This window comes from Silene latifolia, chromosome Y (genome assembly GCF_048544455.1).
Source record: "Silene latifolia isolate original U9 population chromosome Y, ASM4854445v1, whole genome shotgun sequence".
NCBI classification, from domain to species: domain Eukaryota; kingdom Viridiplantae; phylum Streptophyta; class Magnoliopsida; order Caryophyllales; family Caryophyllaceae; genus Silene; species Silene latifolia.
Window position 1 is genome coordinate 372,565,187 of NC_133538.1, and position 25,350 is coordinate 372,590,536.

Here is a 25,350-nt window from a genome sequence, read left to right on the forward strand (position 1 = left end):
GAATAAAATTGACCAAAAAATATTGTTTTTGGTCTCTTAATTTTCGGTTTAAGAGAAGGGAGAAGAAGAAGTAATTTATCTCTCTAAAACTCTATGTTTTAGATGATGTTTGAATGAATAATACACTAAGATGCATATAGTGTATATTAGACAAATTATAGAGAAAAACCCTTGGCTTTTCTCTATGACAAAACCGGGTAGGGTGGGGTGGTGTTGGCCAATACATGGAATCCATTTTATCTTAAATGGACCGAATTCCATTTTATCTTTGTCAATTTGTCAATTTGTCACATGTCACAAGTCATGTAAAATTGTTATGCATTTTTAACATATTAAAAATCAACGCATTAATAAAAATACGTCATGTACAAAATCGACTTTAGTAATTCATAATTACTTGTACCAAAATAACTTACCAATTATAAATCACAACATCTTATATTTATAATGAATTATTCATTCTAATGCAATTATTTCCTTAAACAATAATTTCATCTAAGTAATAAAACAATTCGATCACTTAAACCGTATCTCATTTAATCAAATTATAATGAGATACGTAAATATTACTTCCAAAATTGTCCGTCAATTTTAAGTAATTTAATTAACGTGTATCGTCATACGATCAATTAAATAATCAATTAAGAGTGTTACCCTTTAGGTATGACCTAAGGGGATCAACTGATCACCACCGTCGCACGACAGTAATGTCAAACTCTAGTCAGCCAATCATTACCGATATGTGTGGACCAGTTGACAATAAAATATTACTTCCCACATGTATTCTTAAAATGAGATTTAAACATGTGATCATCATGATCGACAGTTGTGATCGCATTATTGTCGGAGGACACATATTCCAACAGGTGCACATAGCCATCAACCCTGCACTAGTTCCTGTTCTGCCAGATTCCATAGACAATCCCAACTACAGCCGATTCAATAACTTGCTTACTCAGTAGGGAGAAACTTCTCATTTTCATTAGCTTAGACCAGATTGTGCCAAGGAACCTTTTGTTCAGTCCTGTAATACTCCGTATTTTAATAATGATTTATAAGAATAATTTAGGTAATTTAATGGGTAATTAAATGACATTTCTAATAATGAATACAAGTGAGACGTTAATTAAATAATAAATTAATAATTCAAGTCGGGAATTGGGTTTGGCTAATATTTGTGCTTTGGGCTTAGTTGTTGATCGAGTGATTGGACCGTGTGTTGTTATTGTATGGGCCGAAATTATTAAATTGGTATTAGAATAATCGGGATTTATATCGGGAATTAATAATAATATAACAAGGAAATAATATTATATAAAGGTAATTATAATTATAATAATAATAATAAAGTTATGGCAATAATAAATTAGTAAATGTTATATGAGGAAATCATAGTTGTGATAGGATTAATAGTATATGATAAATAATAATGATATAATTATAATGACAATTCCTATACTAATTAGAATAAGGAAAGTTATGTAGTTTCCTAATTGGCCTCGTATTCTCTAAATCTTACACTATAAATACCACCTTAAATCTGAGAAATAATTCATAAATTAAAAGAATGAGCTTTAGGAGACGGAAGAAGAAGGAATTAACATAAATCAATTAATCAACTCGAGGTACTTATTCATCTTAAATCGATTTATAATCTTTTCATGAAAGCATCTTTAAGACAACCGTGTGACCTCTATAGACCACCATAGGACTCGAAATTGGGACCTAGAGCAACCTTGCACTGCCGTGATTCTGACCTGACCTTATTTGACCGACGTGGACCTTTCTAGGGTGGTGTTTAGGGCGGCTAAAGGTGGCTGGTCGGGGGGTTATACGGGTTGGTTGTGGGTGATTGAGACGGTTAATTGAACCCCTAATTGGCTATGTCGTGACCTGGGTATAGAGGGGTTGTGTTGGGGTGGTTGAGTCGACCACTTTGGTGGTGCTGGTATGGTGGCAGATGGTGGTTGTGCGGTGGTGACGAGAAAACAGGGGAGGAGGTCGTGTAATTGGCGGGGGCGGTTTTCGGGGATTTAAGGGGTTGTTGGTGGTCTGGGTTAAGGGGTTTTTGGGTGGTTATTGTCGAGGGAGGATAGGGGAGTTGATTGGTGGTTGTAGGTGGCGGTGAAGGTGGCGTTAGGTGCTGGTTACGAGCGTGTTTTATAGGGGTGTCAAGTGGGTGTTGTTAGTGTCGTAGGGATTAGGGCGTGCGTGTTTGGATAGCTGGTGGTGGTGGTGGAGCTGGAGGTTGGTGGTTGTCGGGGGTCGGGGTGCTGCAGGCTGCTGGTGTCGGGCTTGGGTGGTGGTCGTGGTGGTTTGTGGTGTCGGGTTTGGTGGGTTTTAAGAGAGGTGTTGGCCATGGTTTATAAACCATGTTAAGGTGGTATGTGTTTGTAGTGTGACGGGTTTTAATTATTTAATTAGCTCGGGTGAGTCGGGTTCGTAGTTAAATCGGGTTTTTAGTTATCATAAACCTTTAATAATTATAGTAAATAATTAATTTGAATAATTAAATAAAAGGAATAAATAAATAAATAAAGTTAGTAATTATAATTGTTGTAATTGTTATTATATAGGTGACGGAAATTGTGAAGAATTATAATCGGATTGGATTTGCTTTATTTATTTGGATTGCGTAATTGGATTGCTGATCAGGTAGGATAATCTACTCAACTATATCTGGTTTGTGTGTTTAATACGTGAATGTATTGAAAGGATGATTGGTGTATGATTGCTTATTTAGTTAAGCTAATTGAGTGATTAACTTTGTTAATTGTTGGAGTTTTGTATATTTTATACAATTATATTGTGGAATGGATTATGAGAATTGGACTGCCCCAGGCTTAGTCTCTGGTGGATAATGTGAGTGGTAATTGGACTGCCTCAGGCTTAGTCTCTGGTGGATAACGTGTGTGATTAATTGGAAGGCCCCAGGCTTAGTCTCTGGTGGATAACGTGTGTGAGTATTTGGACTGCCCCAGGCTTAGTCTCTGGTGGATAACGTGGATAGTTGATGTTGAGATGTGACATGTGAATCAGTTGAGATTGGAATATTGACAGTTGTGAAAGATTGGTTGTTTTAATATATTTTATCCTACTCAACCATTGGTTGACGTGTTTGCTTCTGTGTCAAAATAAAATTGATGCCTGCTTTAATTGATGGCATCCTGTGGTGAACCATTTAATATTTCCGGTTAAATGGGGAGCAGATTTAAATAACAGGTTTTGAGTTAGCTGGATATGGGGAGCTTGGGCGTGTGAGCTTTCGGACCTGCAGGAGTCTAGATCACAAATGTAGTTATATCACTTATTTAATTTCCGCTGCGAGTTGTATTTATTTTTATATTAAGTATTAGTTGATTAAAATTGTAAAACATATGTAATCATTAAAGTTTTTATTTAAAGTACTTTGGTATTGTTGTACTTTGTTATTCACTACCTCGGAAAACCGAGATGGTAACAGTTCTATTTATTTGGGAATGTCTAGCTAAAGGCTCCTGAATAAATGGGGGTGTTACAAAGTGGTATCAGAGCAAAACGATCCTTAGGCCTAACCAATGAACAATAATGAAATTAGGATGTGTCTAATAAAATGAACCCGGGTAGGAACTGTTAGGAGCCCACTTAAGGCTTGGGATGAGTTAGGGGCCCCCTCACACCAAACTTCTGGCCCTTTCAGTTTTGAACCGGTAACCCTGAGAGAAATATTTGAGTGTGGGGTAATCTAAAATGAAAAACCGTTTGTTTGCCTTAAGAGTTTTGTTTGCCTTGTTTGAATATTGTCTTCCTGGATGACTGTGGTTACGGGGACGTAACTTTGCCTTTAGGGAGAGGGGAATGTGATATGGTTTTAAGCATTGATATAGACAGGTGATTATGAGATAAATATGTTGGTATGTGTGATTAACATGTGAAGTAGTAAGGGAATTGTGTGACATTGAGAAGAACGTAAATTTTGTTGATTTCCCGGAATTTTACCCTTGATTGTTTTGGTTGCCATTTACTACCTGTTTAAAATTTTCGTATGCAAATTTTATGAGTAATAGCCTTATGAGATAGCTTTCATATGCCACTGGTCTCATGTTCAAATAATATACGGTTTAGGAGAAATAAATATTTTAGCGGACAGTAGTCGAAATGTTCCTGTACAGTGATGTTTTCGCGCCATGTTTTTGTAAAATTTGCCATTTAAAACCTACCTAGTTAATTGCTATAATTCCAACGCCACTGTTTAATAGACTCCTGTATGTTTCTAAATTGGTAAGCCACGTTTTAAGAAAATATTTTGACAATTTATGGTGATTTTTACAAGTTGACCTATGTTCTGACAAAGTTGCTGTAAAATTTCTGTTTCGACCAAGTAAATTGTAAAATGCATTATAAATTGACCCTTTGAATTTTTGACTTGATTCTTTTCTCATGGTTTATTAACTTTCTTTATTTTTCTAAAAAGTTTATGTTCTCAATAAGTAGTTATGCTATTATATATTAATGATTGTTAGCATGTTTTCCTAGCCTTGAAGATTGTTAGAAGTTATAACATGTAAAATGTATAACAAGTTTTGTCTTTGATCTCTTGAACATTATATTTGATGTTGTCAATTATGTGAAGTAGAATAACATGTCTAGTGATATGCGGAACGTGTTGCCCTAAGCCATATATATGTTCACGGTAATTGTATTCATGTTTAAGTTAGATATCATTATTAAGAAAAGACTAAACAATTGTCTGTATTTTGTTGTAGATTGTTATTTATCTTGGCAACGTATTCGTCGGTAGTTAAGTGAAGTAGTTGAGTTTAAATAAAGTTAGTTCGAGTATCTTTTGTATGTTGTGGTTTTGCAATTTAGAACTAAATCAAAGATTTTGTTATTCATTTAGCCATTAATGGGTATTGTGTTGGAAATAAAAGTTGTTTTATATTACAATATGTGTTTCATGTTTTATATTATAATAATGAGTTGGTTGTTCCATTTGTTTGATATTTCGAACTTCGGGGACGAAGTTAATTTTAGGGGGAAGGAATGTAATACTACGGATGTTATGGATTGTTATTGAGATACATTGTGATGCGATTGGTGTGGATGATAATAGTAAATGGATGATGGTGTGGAATGATACTTAGTTGTAAGAATGTTTTTAAGTGATGTGGTGGTAGTTATGGGCGAACTTCGGGACGAAGTTCATTTTAAGGGAGGAAGACTGTAATACTCCGTATTTTAATAATGATTTATAAGAATAATTTAGGTAATTTAATGGGTAATTAAATGACATTTCTAATAATGAATACAAGTGAGACGTTAATTAAATAATAAATTAATAATTCAAGTCGGGAATTGGGTTTGGCTAATATTTGTGCTTTGGGCTTAGTTGTTGATCGAGTGATTGGACCGTGTGTTGTTATTGTATGGGCCGAAATTATTAAATTGGTATTAGAATAATCGGGATTTATATCGGGAATTAATAATAATATAACAAGGAAATAATATTATATAAAGGTAATTATAATTATAATAATAATAATAAAGTTATGGCAATAATAAATTAGTAAATGTTATATGAGGAAATCATAGTTGTGATAGGATTAATAGTATATGATAAATAATAATGATATAATTATAATGACAATTCCTATACTAATTAGAATAAGGAAAGTTATGTAGTTTCCTAATTGGCCTCGTATTCTCTAAATTTTACACTATAAATACCACCTTAAATCTGAGAAATAATTCATAAATTAAAAGAATGAGCTTTAGGAGACGGAAGAAGAAGGAATTAACATAAATCAATTAATCAACTCGAGGTACTTATTCATCTTAAATCGATTTATAATCTTTTCATGAAAGCATCTTTAAGACAACCGTGTGACCTCTATAGACCACCATAGGACTCGAAATTGGGACCTAGAGCAACCTTGCACTGCCGTCATTCTGACCTGACCTTATTTGACCGACGTGGACCTTTCTAGGGTGGTGTTTAGGGCGGCTAAAGGTGGCTGGTCAGGAGGGGTTATACGGGTTGGTTGTGGGTGATTGAGACGGTTAATTGAACCCCTAATTGGCTATGTCGTGACCTGGGTATAGAGGGGTTGTGTTGGGGTGGTTGAGTCGACCACTTTGGTGGTCTTTGGTATGGTGGCGGATGGTGGTTGTGCGGTGGTGACGAAAAACAGGGGAGGAGGTAGTGTAATTGGCGGGCGGTTTTCGGGGGATTTAAGGGGTTGTTGGTGGTCCGGTTAAGGGGTTTTTGGGTGGTTATTGTCGAGGAGGATAGGGAGTTGATTGGTGGTTGTAGGTGGCGGTGAAGGTGGCGTTAGGTGGTGGTTACGAGCGTGTTTTATAGGGGTGTCAGGTGGGTGTTGTTGGTGTCGTAGGGATTAGGGCGTGCGTGTTTGGATAGGCGGTGGTGGTGGAGCTGGAGGTTGGTGGTTGTCGGGGTCGGGTCTTTGCAGTCTTTGGTGTCGGGCTTGGGTGGTGGTCGTGGTGGTTTGTGGTGTCGGGTTTGGTGGGTTTTAAGAGATGTGTTGGCCATGGTTTATAAACCATGTTAAGGTGGTATGTGTTTGTAGTGTGACGGGTTTTAATTATTTAATTAGCTCGGGTGAGTCGAGTTCGTAGTTAAATCGGGTTTTTAGTTATCATAAACCTTTAATAATTATAGTAAATAATTAATTTGAATAATTAAATAAAAGGAATAAATAAATAAATAAAGTTAGTAATTATAATTGTTGTAATTGTTATTATTATATAGGTGATGGAAATTGTGAAGAATTATAATCGGATTGGATTTGCTTTATTTATTTGGATTGCGTAATTGGATTGCGATCGGTAGGATAATCTACTCAACTATATCTGGTTTGTGTGTTTAATACGTGAATGTATTGAAAGGATGATTGGTGTATGATTGCTTATTTAGTTAAGCTAATTGAGTGATTAACTTTGTTAATTGTTGGAGTTTTGTATATTTTATACAATTATATTGTGGAATGGATTATGAGAATTGACCGCCCCAGGCTTAGTCTCCGGTGGATAATGTGAGTGGTAATTGGACCGCCCCAGGCTTAGTCTCTGGTGGATAACGTGTGTGATTAATTGGAAGGCCCCAGGCTTAGTCTCCGGTGGATAACGTGTGTGAGTATTTGACCGCCCCCAGGCTTAGTCTCTGGTGGATAACGTGGATAGTTGATGTTGAGATGTGACATGTGAATCGATTGAGATTGGAATATTGTGATTGTGAAAGATTGGTTGTTTTAATATATTTTATCCTACTCAACCATTGGTTGACGTGTTTGCTTCCGTGTCAAAATAAAATTGATGCCTGCTTTAATTGATGGCATCCTGTGGTGAACCATTTAATATTTCCGGTTAAATGGGGAGCGATTTAAATAACGAGGTTTTGAGTTAGTGGATATGGGAGCTTGGGCGTGTGAGCTTTCGGACCTGCAGGAGTCTAGATCACAAATGTAGTTATATCACTTATTTAATTTCCGCTGCGAGTTGTATTTATTTTTATATTAAGTATTAGTTGATTAAAATTGTAAAACATATGTAATCATTAAAGTTTTTATTTAAAGTACTTTGGTATTGTTGTACTTTGTTATTCACTACCTCGGGAAACCGAGATGGTAACAGTTCTATTTATTTGGGAATGTCTAGCTAAAGACTCCTGAATAAATGGGGGTGTTACAAGTCCCCTGCATCAACCAGTGATAGCCATCTGCAATAGTATAATTATCATCAAGGCCTCTCCATTTCCCACTCACATACCCATTCACATAACTAGTGATAGCCACCTTTGTTTATTATTTTTTTTGGGGTAAATGTGAGCATATTGGTAACCACCCTTAATTACCTATGTTAATTATTTGGTTGATTAGCTTTTATTTCTTTGATCGATCTACTCCTGTATTTATTGGAAGACTCTTAGCACTAGAAACCATGAAAACATTACAAAGAGTTAGTCGATATATTATGGCTCTCGAGGCGGTTACAGATTGATAGAAGACCTTCTGGTAAGAAGCATTGTCGACGTATATATCTTTTTATTTATTTTTTATCATACTCATATCGATCACATATATTTATATACATAACTTTTTTTTTAACAGCTAATCAATTTCTGGTGAATGTATAGGCGAAACAGGGAGTGACAGACTTGGATCGGCACATAACTTATAAAGGAGGCCACACACCAAAAGGAGCCCGTGTGAGTAGAAAATTTGATCAGAATGTCATGGCCAACATTGTAAGTGTTTCAATAAAATGAGTCTACTGGTTTATATATTCTTTATTTATAGGAGTATAATTATTGTGTGCATATATATATATATATATGTTGTACATACTTTATATAGGAGGTTGTAGAAGGGGGTTGTAGAAGGGAAATTTGTTCCTAATGGATGTGATGAAGTTCTAGCTAGAGCGATTGGCCGCCCAGAACATCCAGGTCGATTGAGGGGCATCCCATTATATGTTGGAGTCACAAAATATTATGATAAGACAGCACAGAAGAAGAAGAAGAAGAAGAAGAAAAAGAAGAAGAAGAAGAAGAAGAAGAAGAAGAAGCAAAAAAAAAGGGTGGCAAATATACTGATCAGATGGTGAAAATATATAGTATAATTTTTACAATATTATATTTTGACATTCGTGCTCAATGATGTTTTAAACCAATGTACTGTACGTATGCAGGTTCAGTTATTAGTATCAGTGATACTAAAAATGAATGTGGGAGGCAAGCCTGATGAAAAGGAATTAAAGATGATGGAGGGTATCATTAAAGAGGGTAAGGAGCAAAGGAAAATCATGGTACGTGCTGATCAAGAGGCAAACAAGGACATGGCAGAACACGAGGAGGAGGGAGTAGTCAATGAGAAAGGGGTAAGTGAGAAAGAGGTTGTTCTAGCTGCTGCTGCTGCTGCTGAAGGGTCTGTTTTGGAAACTAATGAGGAGGTGCCACATATGGAGGAGGTGCGAAATATGGAGGAGGCTACTGATACCCGGGTTTACACATTGCCTCGCAAAACCGCCTCGGTTTTCAACGGTAGTAGCTAGCTAGAGTGTTTAATTATGCATATATATATATATATATATATATATATATATATATATATATATATATATATATATATATATATATATATATCTCTGTGTGTGTGTGTGTGTGTGTGTGTCTCTGTGTGTATATATATGGTTGCCAGCATCTAATAATAATTTTTAATGAAGCTTAGGTTCAAAAGAAGGATGCCATTCTAACTGACCCTTCAAGCGATAAAACTGTGTGTGTTGCCCGGGTTTTCGTATACATGAACGACCGCAATTCAGCAGAAACAATCACGGTTCATGGTGTACCGCTTATGATGAATCATAGAAAAGTGGTTATAAGCCAAATCTTCAAGGTTTATGAAAATGTTGAATTACCAGTCCCAGTAGGTGATGAGCTGACCATTTTGAAAGATGTAGTTCAAAGTCATGTTCAATGGCATTCTAAACACATTTTCTTGGCTCGTTCTTCTCCACAGCTACCGAAAGATCAAGTTAGGGTTAGAAAAATACATTTCTCTTTGTCATTTTTTCGCCTATATAATTTGTAAAGCTAAGAATTTCCCAACGTAAATATTTTTTGTAGGGCAGAGAAAAGGCGGGTAAGCCTGACTCAAAAGACATGCCTACTACTTCATCTACTACTTCTTTGAAAAACCATGTTGAGGTATTTAAGCAATTTCTTACTTTTTTTATTGATGCTGGTCTTTTTTCGTCTATATATTAGTAAAGCTAAGAATTTCCTAACGTAAATATTTTTTGTAGGGCAGAGAAAAGGCGGGTAAGCCTGACTCAAAAGACATGCCTACTACCTCATCTACTACTTCTTTGAAAAACCATGTTGAGGTATTTAAGCAATTTCTTACTTTTTTTCTTAACACTGGTCTTTTTCGCCTATATAATTAGTAAAGCCAAGAATTTCCCAACATAACTAATTTTTGTAAGGCACAGAGAAGGCGGGTAAGCCTGACTCAAAAGACATGCCTACTACCTCATCTACTACTTCTTTGAAAAACCATGTTGAGGTATTTAAGCAATTTCTTAATTTTTTTATTGACGCGGTTGTTTTCTAAAATTTAAAAAAATGGGGAATTTAATTTGCTAATGATATGCTCCCATGGTGTTCTTAACATATATACAGGATGTTGGAACAAGCATTAAAATGAACTCCCATATAGTCCCCAAACTGAAAGATGTTAGAAGTCTATCAAGTAAACCTACTTATACAGGGAATGAAAACTTGCAAAAAGTGAGGACATTGACGATGAGGGCCTTGTTTAAGGAGGCTGATTATCGGGTAGCGAGTGAGCAATTGATTCTTATTCCGCTCGAGGAGGATATCATTGGTCAAGAAAGTGAAGCAGTTATGTCATGGGAGATCCTAACCATACGGGTTGGCCTTCTTGAGATTGATATCCAACACTTTTATGCTTGGATGAAGTAAGTTTCTTAAATTATTTACTTCAATAATAAAACAACTAATTAACTACTACATATCATTTAGTTTTTTGGTTTTATTTTTTTTTCTAAAACTGTTATTATTTAATTTGGTACTTGAATACGAGAGTGATGATTAAGAACAAGATTCCAAATGACCAATACGGAATCATGTGCCCCTATATCATATATATGCATATCACATTGATTCCGTACGAAGATCGTATAGACTACCTTGCTCGAGAATTAGCTATGAACAAAAAGCTTGTTTTTGCCCCTTATAATGAAAACGGGTACGTAAACTATAATTTATATTTAATTTTCAGATGACGATTGAGTTATTAATTGAGTTATAACATGAGCTTTTTTTGTTCAAAATGTCATCTCCAGGAGGCATTGGGTACTAGGAGCAATTATGCCGTCCACGAAAAAGGTTTTTTGGTTGGACTCTTTTAAGAGAGAACCTACCAAGAATTTTAAGGAGTTGATTACCAAGTAAGGTTATAATATATATTATTTTATCCGTAATAAAGTTTCAATTTTTGTACTAATATATATATATATATATATATATATATATATATATATATATATATATATATATATATATATATATATATATATCACTGGTTTGTCCATAAAAAGAGCTTTTCAGAAAAAAGAAGCTTCAAACGAAGAGCAAGCCAATATCGACACTAGCCCCACATTTATCACGATTACATGGGTACGTAAATATAAGATTTCTATTGCAAACAATCGTGGTGTTTATTTTTTGATTTGTTTTGTAATTTGGGGTAGTGTATCAGCCGCCTTCCTTGTTGTCTCTTCCCTGATGTCATTAGGTCAAGTAGCCTGCATTCATCTTATCTGATTTAGCAACTTCTATATTATTATTTCAAATTCCCTGTTGTTCAAAGTTTCTGAGTATCCCTATATCAGAAAGAAGGGTGACCTGCATTCATCAAGTAGCCTGCATTCATCAAGTTTCTGAGTAGCCTGCATTCATCAAGTAGCCTGCATTCATCAAGTTTCTGAGTAGTCTGTTTTATGTAATATAGGTCCCTCGCCAGTCCGATAGCATACAATGTGGATACTACGTTTGCCGTTTCAAGTTGGAGATTATTACGCGAAGATATATACTTATTCCAGAACGGGTTAGTAATAATGTGCTTCATTAAATTGATGTTTACTTCTAGTTTTCTTTTTATTAAAGGCATCATAAATATATACATTAGTTTAATTGTTGAGTTTGCATTGCATATAATTCGTTAATGTTTTTACTTATAGTATATAATCAACCAATCAAGTGTCCCTGAGTACACAAAGCAACAAATCGATGAGGTTAGAGATGTGTGGGGGCAAATACATCCTTGAACATTGCAATCAAGACTTGGAGCAATAAGAATGTTTGTTCAAGATATGCATTTGATGAGTTTAGGATGTTTCAATATGATATATAAAATGAATGTATGCTGCTGATGTTGCTTCTGCTGTTGCAGGATTTTGTAATGCAGTATTTTGTACTGCAAGATTGTGTAATGCAGTATTTATTTAAAAAAAAAATTGAGAGCAATAACAACAGGTATTTATATATAACCTTTTGTCATAAGTTTCCCACCAAAAAATTATTCACGCCATATACACATTATCAAACTGGAAAAACAATAAATAACAACGGGTTACAACCGTTGTTAACAACCTCTTTAAGAACGGTTACTAGACAAATAACCATTGTCATAAGTTTCCCACCAAAAAATTACTCGCGCCAGGTACATACATTCACAACGGATAACAATTATTGACAACGGTTTAGTACCCGTTGTTAAAGATTCTACAACGGATAAACAATTAATAACAACGGTATAAACCGTTGTTAAAAACAATTAATAACAACTGTTACTAGAGAAATAACCATTGTCATAAGTTTCCCAACAAAAACTTACTCACGCCAGGTACATACATTCATAACGGATAACTATTATTGACAACGGTTTATTACCCGTTGTTAAAGATTCTACAACGGTTTAATAAAATAGACAGCCGTTGTGAAAACCTTTAACGACGCAAGCTTTGACAACGCCCGTGTTTCTTTTAACAACGGTTATTAGCCATTGTCATCCCCTGTTTTTGTAGTAGTGATGGGCTGTTTACTTTTACATATTTGGCAAAACTTATAGTTCCCATAAACACCACCAATTTTCTTGAACAAAAACTTAACCCATATTTGTTACGGTGTTGGCAGCAAGTTTGCTTTGACTAAGTATGCTATATTACTTAACCGTTTCTTACATAAGGGTCTCGGTTTGCTTGCTCAAGAAACCGTCCTATTTTCAAGTGTTGCCCAAGCTTCAGTTGTTTGCATTATTTATACACTTGGACTATGGTTTTGAGAAATGTTTTAATAGGTGAAGCATACACTACTTGGACATTATAAATACCTTGCTTAATTCATTTTAACAAGTGTGCAACAACGAGTTTAAAACCGAAAAAAGACTTAAGCCTTAATCGAGTAAATTAACTTTGCAAAATCGTTGATCACTTAAACATTATTTAGTCACATTCGCAAGTTTGTTTTTTTTAGTCTTTTTAACGAGTACGTTGTGTTGCACTTAGTCATTCAAATATTGTTCGATGATATCGTGTTAAAAACTTAAACGTTATCTCCACGGTCATATTGTAAACAACATTGAGATTCGTGTGTCTTGTAACAACAGAGTAGAACCACACCAATGTCTTATTATAGAGTTATCTTAAGCAACGAAGTCTTGAAGCGGAGTAGATTTTGAGCATGGAGTTTTTCAGTTGAGTAGCCCAAAGCAAAAGTCTTATTACGGAGAAGCTTTAAGCAAGAGTCTTGGAAGCGGAGTAGCTTTTAAGCAAATAGCAACCAGAGTAGGATGGGGAGTTATTTTATTATTCGGGGTTGTCTTAGTTTGTATGATTTTACTTCTAAGACGTTTAACATCGTTTGTTTTGTCTATTTACGTTTTGATTCCGGTGCACATTAACTCTCGATATTATTTCATAATCCACTGTGACTTATACTTGCTGAATTGTCGTTGTATACTATTAACTCTATAGTTCTAAGTATAAACCTCTACTTTCATCAAAGTGTAGTCAAATGTGTTCAAAGAGTTTTAAAAGAAACTTTCATTAAGCTTAAACTTTTAAATAGACACCTAATTCACCCCCTCCCCCTATTAGGTGCTCCCGTGCTTGACTCTTCACCATGAATTTTGAAAATTTAAGACAAAAGTTTGAGACAAAATTTTCGATTTAAACCAATATTCAACACTAATAACTTGGACAATAGTCGTATAAAGCAATTAAACCAAGTATGAAAAATCAAAATTTGGGCATGAACACCCTAAATTTTGAAATTCCTAGGAAAAACTTTAAGACAAAATTTAAATTGTAAGATAAGATCTATCATTAACAACAAAGGTTACGCCCTTTTTGAACAATTAATCGAAACACTAAACACAAAGCCCAATTTTTTTTCCCTCGTGAACACCAATTTTCGGATTATGTCTACCATTTTGGGTAAAATTTCAACATGAAAATTTCGTATTTAAGAACTGTAACACCCCCATCTACCAAGGAGCCTTAACAAGACCTTCCTTAGTAGACAAAGGTGTTACCATCTCGGTTGACCAAGGTCAGTAATAATCAAATGTCGATAATAGAACGATTACGTTTCATTACAAGTTATTAAACAATCGACTAACGATATAAAAGATACAACTCAAAACTACTATCAGCTATGTGAAACTATCTCTGCCATGACTCGTGGTAGACTCTTCCCTCCAAGCACCCTGCTACGATCCAACAACAACCTGCTAAGACTGACTTCTCACCATAATGGATCACGGCAAATACAACACAAACAGACAACACAGCAAAACCACCAAGGTCAGTAAGAGAGGTATCAAGTACAAGCAGACACAGCACAACTAAAGCAACACACACACACAACACCTCCTCCAACCATCCACACACCTTTGACTGCCCGAAGGTCCAGTCCTATCGGATTACTAATCGCAACCAGTAATTCACACCGCTAATGGGGGACCGCAACCGTTCCCACCTAATCCCCGCTCATCTCATCCGAGCGATAAACCCATGTTCCTTAATGTGCACATCCCCTCCCGTGACGGGTTCCATGGAGGGCGAATCAAGGGCGTGAGGCCACTCCCGCAAGTGACTCCACTTAGCCGAGGGCGCACCTCGAGAACCACAGGCAAACAATCACAATCATCTATACAACAACAATCACGAACTACTATCCCAACACAACATTAACAACTACCACAACCTATCAGTAATACGAACCAAACAACATCAACAGACTCTCTAGACAGTCAACAGTACTGAGTAGGCGAACCTACCTTTAGCAAACCATAGCGATTGCGCGTCCGATCACAAGATAACAATCAAACATCAAAACCACCTATAACAACCACCATACCACCTATTACTACTTCTATAAACATAACCGAAAACAAGGACGACGATGATGATGACGACGACATACCTATTACAAAACAATCCGGTGTCAAGACCGCTACCCGACTCAAGCATCCCATCCCTAAGGTGCTCTCACTTACAAAAGCGTCAAGGAGCTGAACCATGGTGAAGGAGAAGAGAAGTGACGGAATTTAGGTTTAGAAGGAAGGTGGAGAAATTATTTGGGGTTTAACGATTATAGATTTATAATTCCCCGTTGCAGACCCGTTACTCGATCGAGTAACCATCTTACTCGATCGAGTGATCTCTACTCGATCGAGCTCCAAAGCTACTCGATCCAGTAGCCTCAGCTATATCGAGTATCACGCACTCCAAAGCTCACACTGTCACCAGTCGACACTCGTAAGGTTTCCGAATGTCAAGATAGATGTCTAGGGTCAGTCAACGTCGATCAACGGGTCTCTAAAAGGACGGGTATTTTAATCTCTCCCCCCCCCCTCTTTAAAAATAACTTCATCCCCGAAGTTCGACTCATTCTCCCGCGCGACACAAAGACCAAGGAACCGAGGTAACCACCACTGTTTATCCGACACAAGTCAACGCGATCATTTAGAAATATTATCCCACTATGCAGGTTCATCAACCATCATCATCGTCTACCCTAGCACATATTACACAACACGACTGGCCATCGAATCACCAAACACATGCTGTACAAAAGAACAACCAACTCAACTACGGTTTTATGAGTCTTAGGGTACTCTATCGAGTGGTGCTTACTTTATCGAGTAAGTATGGTTTTACGCAAAACAGTAGTCTGCCTGATGGGTACTCGATCAAGTAAGCTTGGCACTCGATCGAGTAAGGGTCACTCGATCGAGTAAGTGACTTACTCGATCGAGTAAGTGACTTACTCGATCGAGTAAGTCGGTTAACGGGTGATTTGTGACGGGTTTGTTAATAATGCGGATTAATATATAACTTTTCGTCATCCTTTTCCTAAAACACTTTTGCAAACCTAAAATCACAAAAAGGAGAAGACCTAAGTTACGTTGCTTCATCTCATCGCATTATTAGCAAATCCCGGAGCTAGAAGTGTCGGTTTTCGTCGTTCTTTATACCTTTGTGATCCTTGCGTCGAGGGTAGGCTTTACATATAATTTTTATATCGTTTTGTTAAGGTTGGTTAAACCCTAATTGGGTAATTTAGGGGTTTTGGTGGTTTATATGATTGTGTGTATGTGTGCATGTATAGGAGGAGGATTCGTTGTGGAGAGATTCTGAGTTAGCTGCTTAATCGTCTATTGTCGTGTTTGCTTTCCAGGCAGGGTTTCCCTACTCGGTATTAATTACATTGATGATTGATATTTGTGTTGTTAGTATTCTTGTCGTTGATTAATTATCATGTTGGTTTCTGATTTGGTGGTTGTTGATAGAAGTATTGTGATTACTGTATAACTGTCTGTGATCATCGGGGTGCATCCCTGGCTGAGTGGAGTCACTTGCGGGAGTGGCTTCACGCCCTTGATTCGTCTTCTATGGAACTGGCCATAGGAGGGATGGGCACATTAATGAACATGGGTTTATTGCTCATTGGAGATGAGCGGGGCATAGGTGGGAACGGCTGCGGTCCCCCACTGGCGGCGAGGAGTACCTGTTGCGATGGGTACTCTGGCAGGAAGTATGTAGTCAGTGATGTGGAGATTGGAGATGGTGACTTGAGTTGTGTTGAGATGTTTGAGCTGTTTGTATAATTGTTTCATTGTGGCTTGATTGTGTAATTAGTACTGACCCCGTTATTTGTTTTAAAAACTGTGGTGATCCATTCGGGGATGGTCAGCAGTTGTTGGGCAGGTATGAGAAGATACGCTTGGGTTAGGTGGGATGAGTCACCATGAGGTAGTCTTAGAGTCTTCCGTTGTGTTATCTTAGTTGTTTGACACTTTTGGCATTTGAGAACATGGTATCGTATTTTATCGGTTTTGGGCATTTGAACATGTAATCACTTTAAACCGTATTGTTATTTAAATTAATTTTCTTCATTGTCATTTGATTATCATTGCCTCGGGTAACCGAGATGGTGACGTTCTCATACTTTAAGTGGTCCTGGTAAGGCACTTGGAGTATGGGGGTGTCACAAAGTTGTATTAGAGCGACGATCCTGAAACCTGTAACCAATGAACCTAATGAACATAAGGAGTCAAAATAAAATGAACCCGGGGTAGAAGTTGTAAGAGCTAATGCAAAGGCTTGGGAGACGTCCTAAAGTCGCGAACTCGCCCTACAATTTCGAACCGGTCACTTGGGGTACGTGTCGGGATCATTATGTGCTATTCTTTTTTTTTTGGTGTAATGTGAGCATTTTTATAAATCAATAACAAGAGGATACATCATTCAGCATACCTTTTTCAGCAACTTCAACGACTACTAATAGTAACAAAGACAAACTATGAAATAACAACCCCTATTCTTTGTAACCATTATTTATCTGAACTACGTGCTGGGATTAATTTGCAACCTCTCAATCTAATTGTCACCAGCTTCTTAATAGCTTCCCAATACAACTGGATTTTGCATTTAACTCCAACCTGCACCTATTTCTTTCCCGCGCCGAGAGATGGTACCAAAGAGGCCATTAAGGCCACTCTTCCAATTCTTCTCTCTTTGCTCAAGATAATGCAAACCAAGAGAAGGTAACTTCATTTGCGGCCAGGCTTCAATGCATCCTATCACCCCGACAATCGTAAGGACAGGTCCGGAATAAATGAGCATGAGATTCACGTCCCCTTCACAAAGAACACACATTATCGTATTACAAACTCCAATATGCTTCAACTTCGCACGAGTATTGAGAGTTTCTCTCTTAATAAGCCAACCAATAAAGGCATGCTTAGGGACACCCCAGTGTCCCAAACATCCTCATACCATTGCACGGGGGGTGTGTACCCTACAACCAACAAGTACCTAGCTTACGAATAGCCTTTTTAATCATGAACCCAAACACCATTCTCGAAACCCTACACCAACCTACTCTTCACCTTGCAAATATTCCTCCAATTCCAATTAACATCGCTTGGAGGAGTATACGAATGCCAATCACCTCCTTTCATATACACATGGTCAATCCATAACACCCATAACCGATCTGCCTTAGTGTAAATCCAGTTAACAAGCTTACCAACCGTTGCTATATTCCACACCCTTGCTTCTTTAATCCCCAAACCTCCTTCTTTTTTTAGTGCAAAGACACTCGTATGCCATGCAACCAGAGGTGCTCTTTGATACTCAGCTCCACCATCCCATAAATAATTTCTGCAAATCGCCTCAATTCTAGTGATGATACATTTTGGAATCGAAAAAATGGAAGCCCAATAATTGTGTAAGGTATTGAATGCACTGATCAAAGTAAGCCTTCCTGCATAACTGAGCTTTCTAGCTCCAATCCCTTTAATTTTAGCAGTAATCCTATCCAGAAGAATATTACAGTCCTGCCTAGTTAGCCTACCAGGTTGGATGGGAATACCTAGATATCTAAGATGAAGCTGCCCTTCTTTAAACCCAGATATTTGAACAATGTCAGCTCTAACATCATCAGAAACTCCATTAAAAATAACCTCGGACTTACTAGAATTCACTCTTAACCCCGATCCAAATGAAAAAGTAGAGATAGCCCTCAAGCAGCAACATCATGGACCTCACATCTCCTTTACAAAATAACATTAAATCATCTGCAAATAACAAATGATTCAATTTTAACCCAGCACATAGAGGATGGTACCTAAAATACCACTGTTGAGTAGCATAGTCCAGAATCCTAGTGAGATACTCCATACATATTGTGAAAATAAGAGGGGACATAGGGTCACCCTGCCTCAAGCCCCTTCTTCCATGGAAGTAGCCAAACTGTATACCATTCAAATTCAAAGTAAAAGAAGTAGAGGTGATACAACTCATAATCAAGCCCTTAAACTTCTCAGGAAAATGCAAAGCACCTAGCATTTGCTCAACAAATCCCCACTCAATAGTATCATAGGCTTTCTGCAAATCCAATTTAAACATACTTCTAGCAGACACAGTTCTCCTTGAATAATATCTCACCAAGTCTTGACAGATAAGAATGTTCTCCAGAATACTACGACCCTTGACAAAAGCTCCCTGATTCCTGCTAATAATGCCAGGCAACACCAAAGCCAACCTATTACAAATGAGCTTAGAAGTCGTCTTGTATATAACATTACAGCACAAAAGAGGCCTGAAATGAGTGACATTTGTAGGTCTATCCACCTTAGGTATAAGAGTGATCACAGTGGAATTAATCTGACTAAGTAGTTTACCAGAGTCAAAAAAATTCATAATAGCACCCACTATCTCATCTCCATACATATTCGTTATGTGCTATTCTTGTGTTTGCATATCTATATAGTAACATGTGGGGTGAATTGGTGGGTGTATCTATGTGGAAGGTGGAAAATGTGAGATGGAGGATGATGGTTATGTGGATTGTATATTGGTTGATTATAAAGCATGAAGTATAATGTTTGATGTGTAGTGTCGTATGTTAAATTTATGAGAATTATTTTGCTAATATATATTTATGCGTAAGTACATGTGTGGTTGTTGTCGTTTTGCTAATAGTATAGAAGTTGGGAATGTGAGATGAACATGCGGGTAGCGTATACGAGTCTGCATGACTCGATCGAGTGGGGGCACTCGATCGAGTAGGTAAGAGGCTCGATCGAGTGGGTTTGACTCGATCGAGTAGGTAGTTTTATGTTTTCTGGGCAGAAGCAATTTTTTGGGCGCTCGATCGAGTAGGAGGTGGCACTCGATCGAGTGGGTAGGCAGCTCGATCGAGTATGTTTTTAGCAAATTTCAGGTCAGGTTCTGGAGTCGAGGCACTTGATTGAGTAAGAGGGGCAACTCGATCGAGTGACCTCAACTCGATCGAGTGGGTTAAGGGGCTCGATCGAGTGGGTTTTGTACATGTCGTATGCGTGTTTAGAGATGTGGGTTGTGTTTTTATGTCTACCTTTCTCTTATATATATATATATATATATATATATATATATAAGATGCCGCCAAATAGGAACGATTTGTATGCTAGAGCTGAGAGTATGACCGTTGATGATATAGTAAAGATGTTGGTGCACCAAGATGCTCTCACTGGCCTTGAAAAGAGTGGGAAAAGATAGGGAGGTTAATCCCTCCAAGATCAGTATTCACATAGCGAGGTTTACTCCTAAGGAGTAAAAGGGGACGGGGGCACCAATTCTGCTGGATAATTGGCATAGAGAGATATAGAATATTCTCGACTTGGTCCATTGCCCGGAGGAGTTGAGAGTGGAACAAGTTGCGTTCTACTTGAGGGAAGAAGCCGGTCAGTGGTGGGATAAGGTTCAAGTGAGTGCTCGGGAGTTGTATATGAAGCAGGGGTTACCGGCGATACCTTGGGATGAGTTTAAGAAAGCTGTGAGACGTGAGTTTGTACCCGAACAAGTGCGTAGTAAGTTTAGGGAGTTCGATGATTTTAAGATGACCTATGAGATTACCGTTGCTGAGTACTACTATAAGTTTAATGAGAAGTCTAGGTATGCTGAGGACATGGGGCTGAACCAAGAGAACATGGCATTGAGGTTTGAGAAAGGGTTGACCACCAAGATTATGGAAATGTTATTGGTGGGAGCTCTTACTGATATGGAAATGTTATTGGTGGGAGCTCTTACTGATGTGAAAGTGGTTTATGAGCATGCTGGGAGGGCTGAGAGGTTAGTTGAGATGGCCAAGGAGAACCGGGAGAGAGCCTATGAATAAGAGGGAAGCTGAGAGTAAGGGAGGTGGCCAGTCGTGTTACAAGAAGGGTGGCCATAACCAGGCAAGGGCTTATTCATCGGGTTCAGGATTTAGTGTTGGGGCTTCGTTTGGGCATGGTCGTGAGAGTGGTAGTAGCAGTTAGGGTATGACCTATTTTAACTGTGGCGGTGTGGGCCACAAGAGGCATGAGTGCACCAGTGCTGTGAGTGGGGGTTTCCAGAGACCGTCACAGGGGAATTTCTCTCAGTGTCCTTCGCAGAGCTATGCTAGTAACATGGCGGCTGGGTCGTGGAACAACCGGGGAGGTCAGAGTAACAACAACGGTGGGGCTAACCGCAATGGCGGTAATTCATAATAGAGACCTGCGACGAACAACAATAACAACCAGGGGTCGGCTGTTAAGCCGTCTACCTCAGCTAGTACTATCCAGGGAGATAGGCAGAAGACCAGTGGCTTGCTGTTTATGATGGAGAAGAAAGCAGATGAGGATGATGCTCATGTTATCACCAGTACTGTTCTTGTTAATGGAGTTTTTACTTTTGTTTTGTTTGATTCGGGAGCATCACAGTCGTTTGTATCATCGAGTCATGCTAAACGGTTGGGTTTGAGTGAGTATGAGTCTGTGAGAGAGGAAGTTTTTATACCTTCGGTTAAGTCTGTATCTTGTGGGCGGATGTATAGAGGTGTGTCTATGAGAGTTGGGCAAGTTGATCTACCTGTAGACTTGTTAAGTTTCCTTTGGAAGATTTTGAGATGATTGTGGGTATGGATTGGTTGGGAATGTACAAGGCTAAGATAGATTGCCATCAAAAGAGGGTTTCTTTGAGAGGTCCTAAGGGGGATTAGTGTGTCTTATCGAGGGTTTGTTGTCAAACCCAAAGTTAAGTTCATTGCAGCAGTGACCTTCAAGTCCTATCTGAGGAAGGGGTGCCCGTTGATCTTATGCCATGTGAGAGATCATAGAGTGGAGAGTCCGTAATTTGAGCAAATACCAGTGGTGGGAGAGTTTCCAGATGTTTTTCCAGAGGAGATTCTGGGGTTGCCACTGTAGAGGGTAATAGATTTCAGTGCTGAACTGAAACCGGGAATGGGGCCAATCTCTAAGGCACCGTAGCGTATGGGTCCTAAAGAGCTGGAGGAGCTAAGGAAGCAGCTAGATGATCTGATTGAGAAGGGATGCATTAGACCTAGTGTATCACCGTGGGGAGCACCAGTGTTTTTTGTAAAGAAGAAAGATGGGAGCTTGAGGTTGTGCATCGATTATAGGGAGCTAAACAGGGTGACAGTAAAGAACAAGTATCCTTTGCCAAGGATAGATGATTTGTTTGATCAGTTGAGCGGTGCAACAGTCTTTTCTAAGGTTGATTTGAGGTCGGGTTACGATCAGGTAAAGATTAGAGAAGAGGACATACCAAAGACAGCTTTTACATCGAGGTATGGTCATTATGAGTATGTGGTGATGCCGTTTGGGTTGTCTAATGCACCTGCAGTGTTTACGGATTTGATGAACCGGGTCTTGAGTCAGTTCTTGGATAAATTTGTGGTGGTTTTTATAGATGACATCTTAGTCTTTTCTAAGACTAAAGAGGAGCATGAGGTGCATTTGAGGATTATGTTGCAGACCTTGCGAGATCATGAGTTGTATGCCAAGTTGTCCAAGTGTGAGTTTTGGTTAGAGGAGGTTGCTTTTCTAGGGCATGTGATTTCAAAGAAAGGGGTAGCTTTGGATCCTGCGAAGATTGAAGTAGTTACCAAGTGGGAAACACCAAAGAATGTGGCTGAGATCAGGAGTTTCTTGGGTTTAGCAGGGTACTATCGGCGGTTCGTGATAGATTTCTCCAAGATAGCTATACCTATGACACCTTTGATGAGGAAAGAGAACAGGTTTCATTGGGATGAAAGTTGTGAGACGGCGTTCCAAACATTAAAGAAGCGTTTGACCACAGTTCCAATCTTAGCATTACCTGAGGGGAGTGAGAACTTTAAGGTATATACAGATGCTTCAAAGAATGGGTTGGGTTGTGTGTTGATGCAGAATGGGAAAGTGATTGCCTATGCTTATAGGCAATTGAAGCCTTATAAGGAGAACTATCCTACACATGATCTGGAGTTGGGTGCAGTTGTGTTTGCTCTCAAGATTTGGAGGCACACTCTTTATGAGGCGGCCTTTAAGGTGTTTTCAGATCACAAGATTCTCAAGTACATCTTCACTCAAAAGGAGTTGAACATGAGACAAAGGAGGTGGATGGAGCTGATTGGTGATTATGACATGGATATCATCTACCATGAAGGGAAAGCTAATGTGATTGCAGATGCCTTCAGTAGGAAGAGTGTGCATTCTTTATGCACAGCTATTTCCTTGATGAGACTGAGAGATGAGGTGGGGAAGATGGGGATACATATGATATAGAGAGGGGATGCTAGAGGTGATTTGACAGTGGAGCCGGACCTTTATGATGAGATTCGTAGAAAACAAGCTTTGGATCCTAAGATTGAGGGGTGAAGAGCTGGAGTAGAGAAAGGGACAGTGTCTAGATTCTCTATTCATACAAATGGTAGTATGAAATTTGATGGGAGATGGTGTAATCCTAGTGATGAGGAGTTGAAAAAGATAATCATGACAGAGGCTCATTGCACACCATACTCGTTACATCCAGGCGGTGACAAGCCATACAAAGATTTAAAGAAAACTTTCTGGTGGTCGGGGATGAAGAAAGAAACAGCTGAGTTCGTGGCTCGTTGTTTAACTTGTCAGAGAGTGAAAGGGGAGCAGTAACGACCACAAGGTAAGATTCAATCTCTTGAGGTACCTGAGTGGAAGTAGGAATCCATTTCTATGGATTTTATAGTTGGGTTGCCGAGAAGTCAGCAGGATAATAACAAGATATGGGTTATAGTAGACCGACTGACGAAATCAGCTCACTTTGTGCCGATGAAATATAATTGGACCAAGATGCAGTTGGCTTTGGCTTATAGGAAGCATGTGGTTAGTTTACATGGGATGCCTAAGGATATAGTTTCCGATAGAGATGCGAGGTTCATATCACGGTTTTGGAAAGAGTTGCAAGAGTTGATGGGGACTACCTTAAAGATGAGTACTGCATTTCTTCCTGCGACAGATGGCCAGAAAGAGAGGACCATCAAGACTTTAGAGGATATGTTACGAGCTTGTGTTATAAATTTTGGTGGTAGCTGGGAGAAGAGTTTGGATTTGATTGAGTTTTCTTACAACAACTACTATCACACCAGTATTGGCATGGCACCATTTGAGGCTTTAGATGGGAGGAGATGTAGGAGTCCGATATGTTGGGATGATAGTGTTGAGGCAGTTGTTTTGGGACCACAGATGGTACAGGAGATGGTTGAACAGGTTAAGCTGATTAGGTAAAGAATGAAAGCTGCCCAGGATCGACAAAAGAGTTATGTAGATCTACATCGTCGTGACATAGAGTTTCAGGTTAGGGACAAGTTTCTTTTGAAAGTTTCTCCTATGCATGAGGTTATGAGATTTGGTAAGAAAGGGAAGGTGAGCCAGAAGTTCATAGGACCATATGAGATCGTGGATCGTGTGGGTGAGGTTGCTTATCGGTTAGCTTTATCGTCTAACTTGGATAGAGTGCATAATGTGTTTCACGTATCTCAGATGTGGAAGTATGTTAGTGATCCATCACATGTGTTAGAGGTAGAGAACGCCAAGTTGGATGAGTCTTTGTCTTATCTTGAGGTGTCTAAACAGATTCTTGATCGAAAGGTTAGGAAAACTAGACATGGTGAGACAGTGTTGCTTAAGGTTATTTGGTCTAACCATGAAGTTGAGGAGGCTACGTGGTAAGCGGAAGAAGCTATAAGGGAGCGGTACCTGTCTCTGTTTGATCAGGTATGTGTGGTTACGGGGATTTAACCTTATCTGTTTTAGGGGGGTAGGAGATGGTCGCATAGATTTTTGCATGGTTTATGTGAGTTTTGGTATAGTTAGTGGTTGTTTCGAGTCAGGTTGAGTTTTGTTTTGGAGGTGTGTTTTGGAGTTTTGTGTCGATTTTTATTTATGTTGTTGTTTCGGATTGGTGTTAGTGTGTTTTTTTTGTGTCGTGGTTTGAATTTCGGGGACGAAGTTCTTTTTAAGGAGGGAAGACTGTAATACTACGGTTTTATGAGTCTTAGGGTACTCTATCGAGTGGGGCTTACTCTGTCGAGTAAGTATGGTTTTACGCAAAACAGTAGTCTGCCTGATGGGTACTCGATCGAGTAAGCTTGCCACTCGATCGAGTAAGTGACTTACTCGATCGAGTAAGTCGGTTAACGGGTGATTTGCGGTGGGTTTGTTAATAATGCGGATTAATATATAATGTTTCGTCATCTTTTTCCTAAAACACTTTTCCAAACCTAAAATCACAAAAAGGAGAATATCTAAGTTATGTTGCTTCATCTCATCGCATTATTAGCAAATCCCGGAGCTAGGAGTGTCGTTTTTCGTCGTTCTTTATACCTTTGTGATCCTTGCGTCGAGGGTAAGCTTTACATATAATTTTTATATCGTTTTGTTAAGGTTGGTTAAACCCTAATTGGGTAATTTAGGGGTTATGGTGGTTTATATG

General features: G+C 38.4%; 1 long non-coding RNA gene across 1 annotated transcript; it reads left to right on the forward strand.

The window, feature by feature from the left end:
* The first annotated feature begins 1,576 nt into the window (after positions 1–1,576).
* LOC141634028 (uncharacterized) lies at positions 1,577–3,407 on the forward strand. The gene is made up of 2 exons (XR_012538763.1): positions 1,577–1,625; positions 3,210–3,407. It is a non-coding gene; the product is annotated as an uncharacterized LOC141634028 (long non-coding RNA).
* Positions 3,408–25,350: the final 21,943 nt, after the last annotated feature.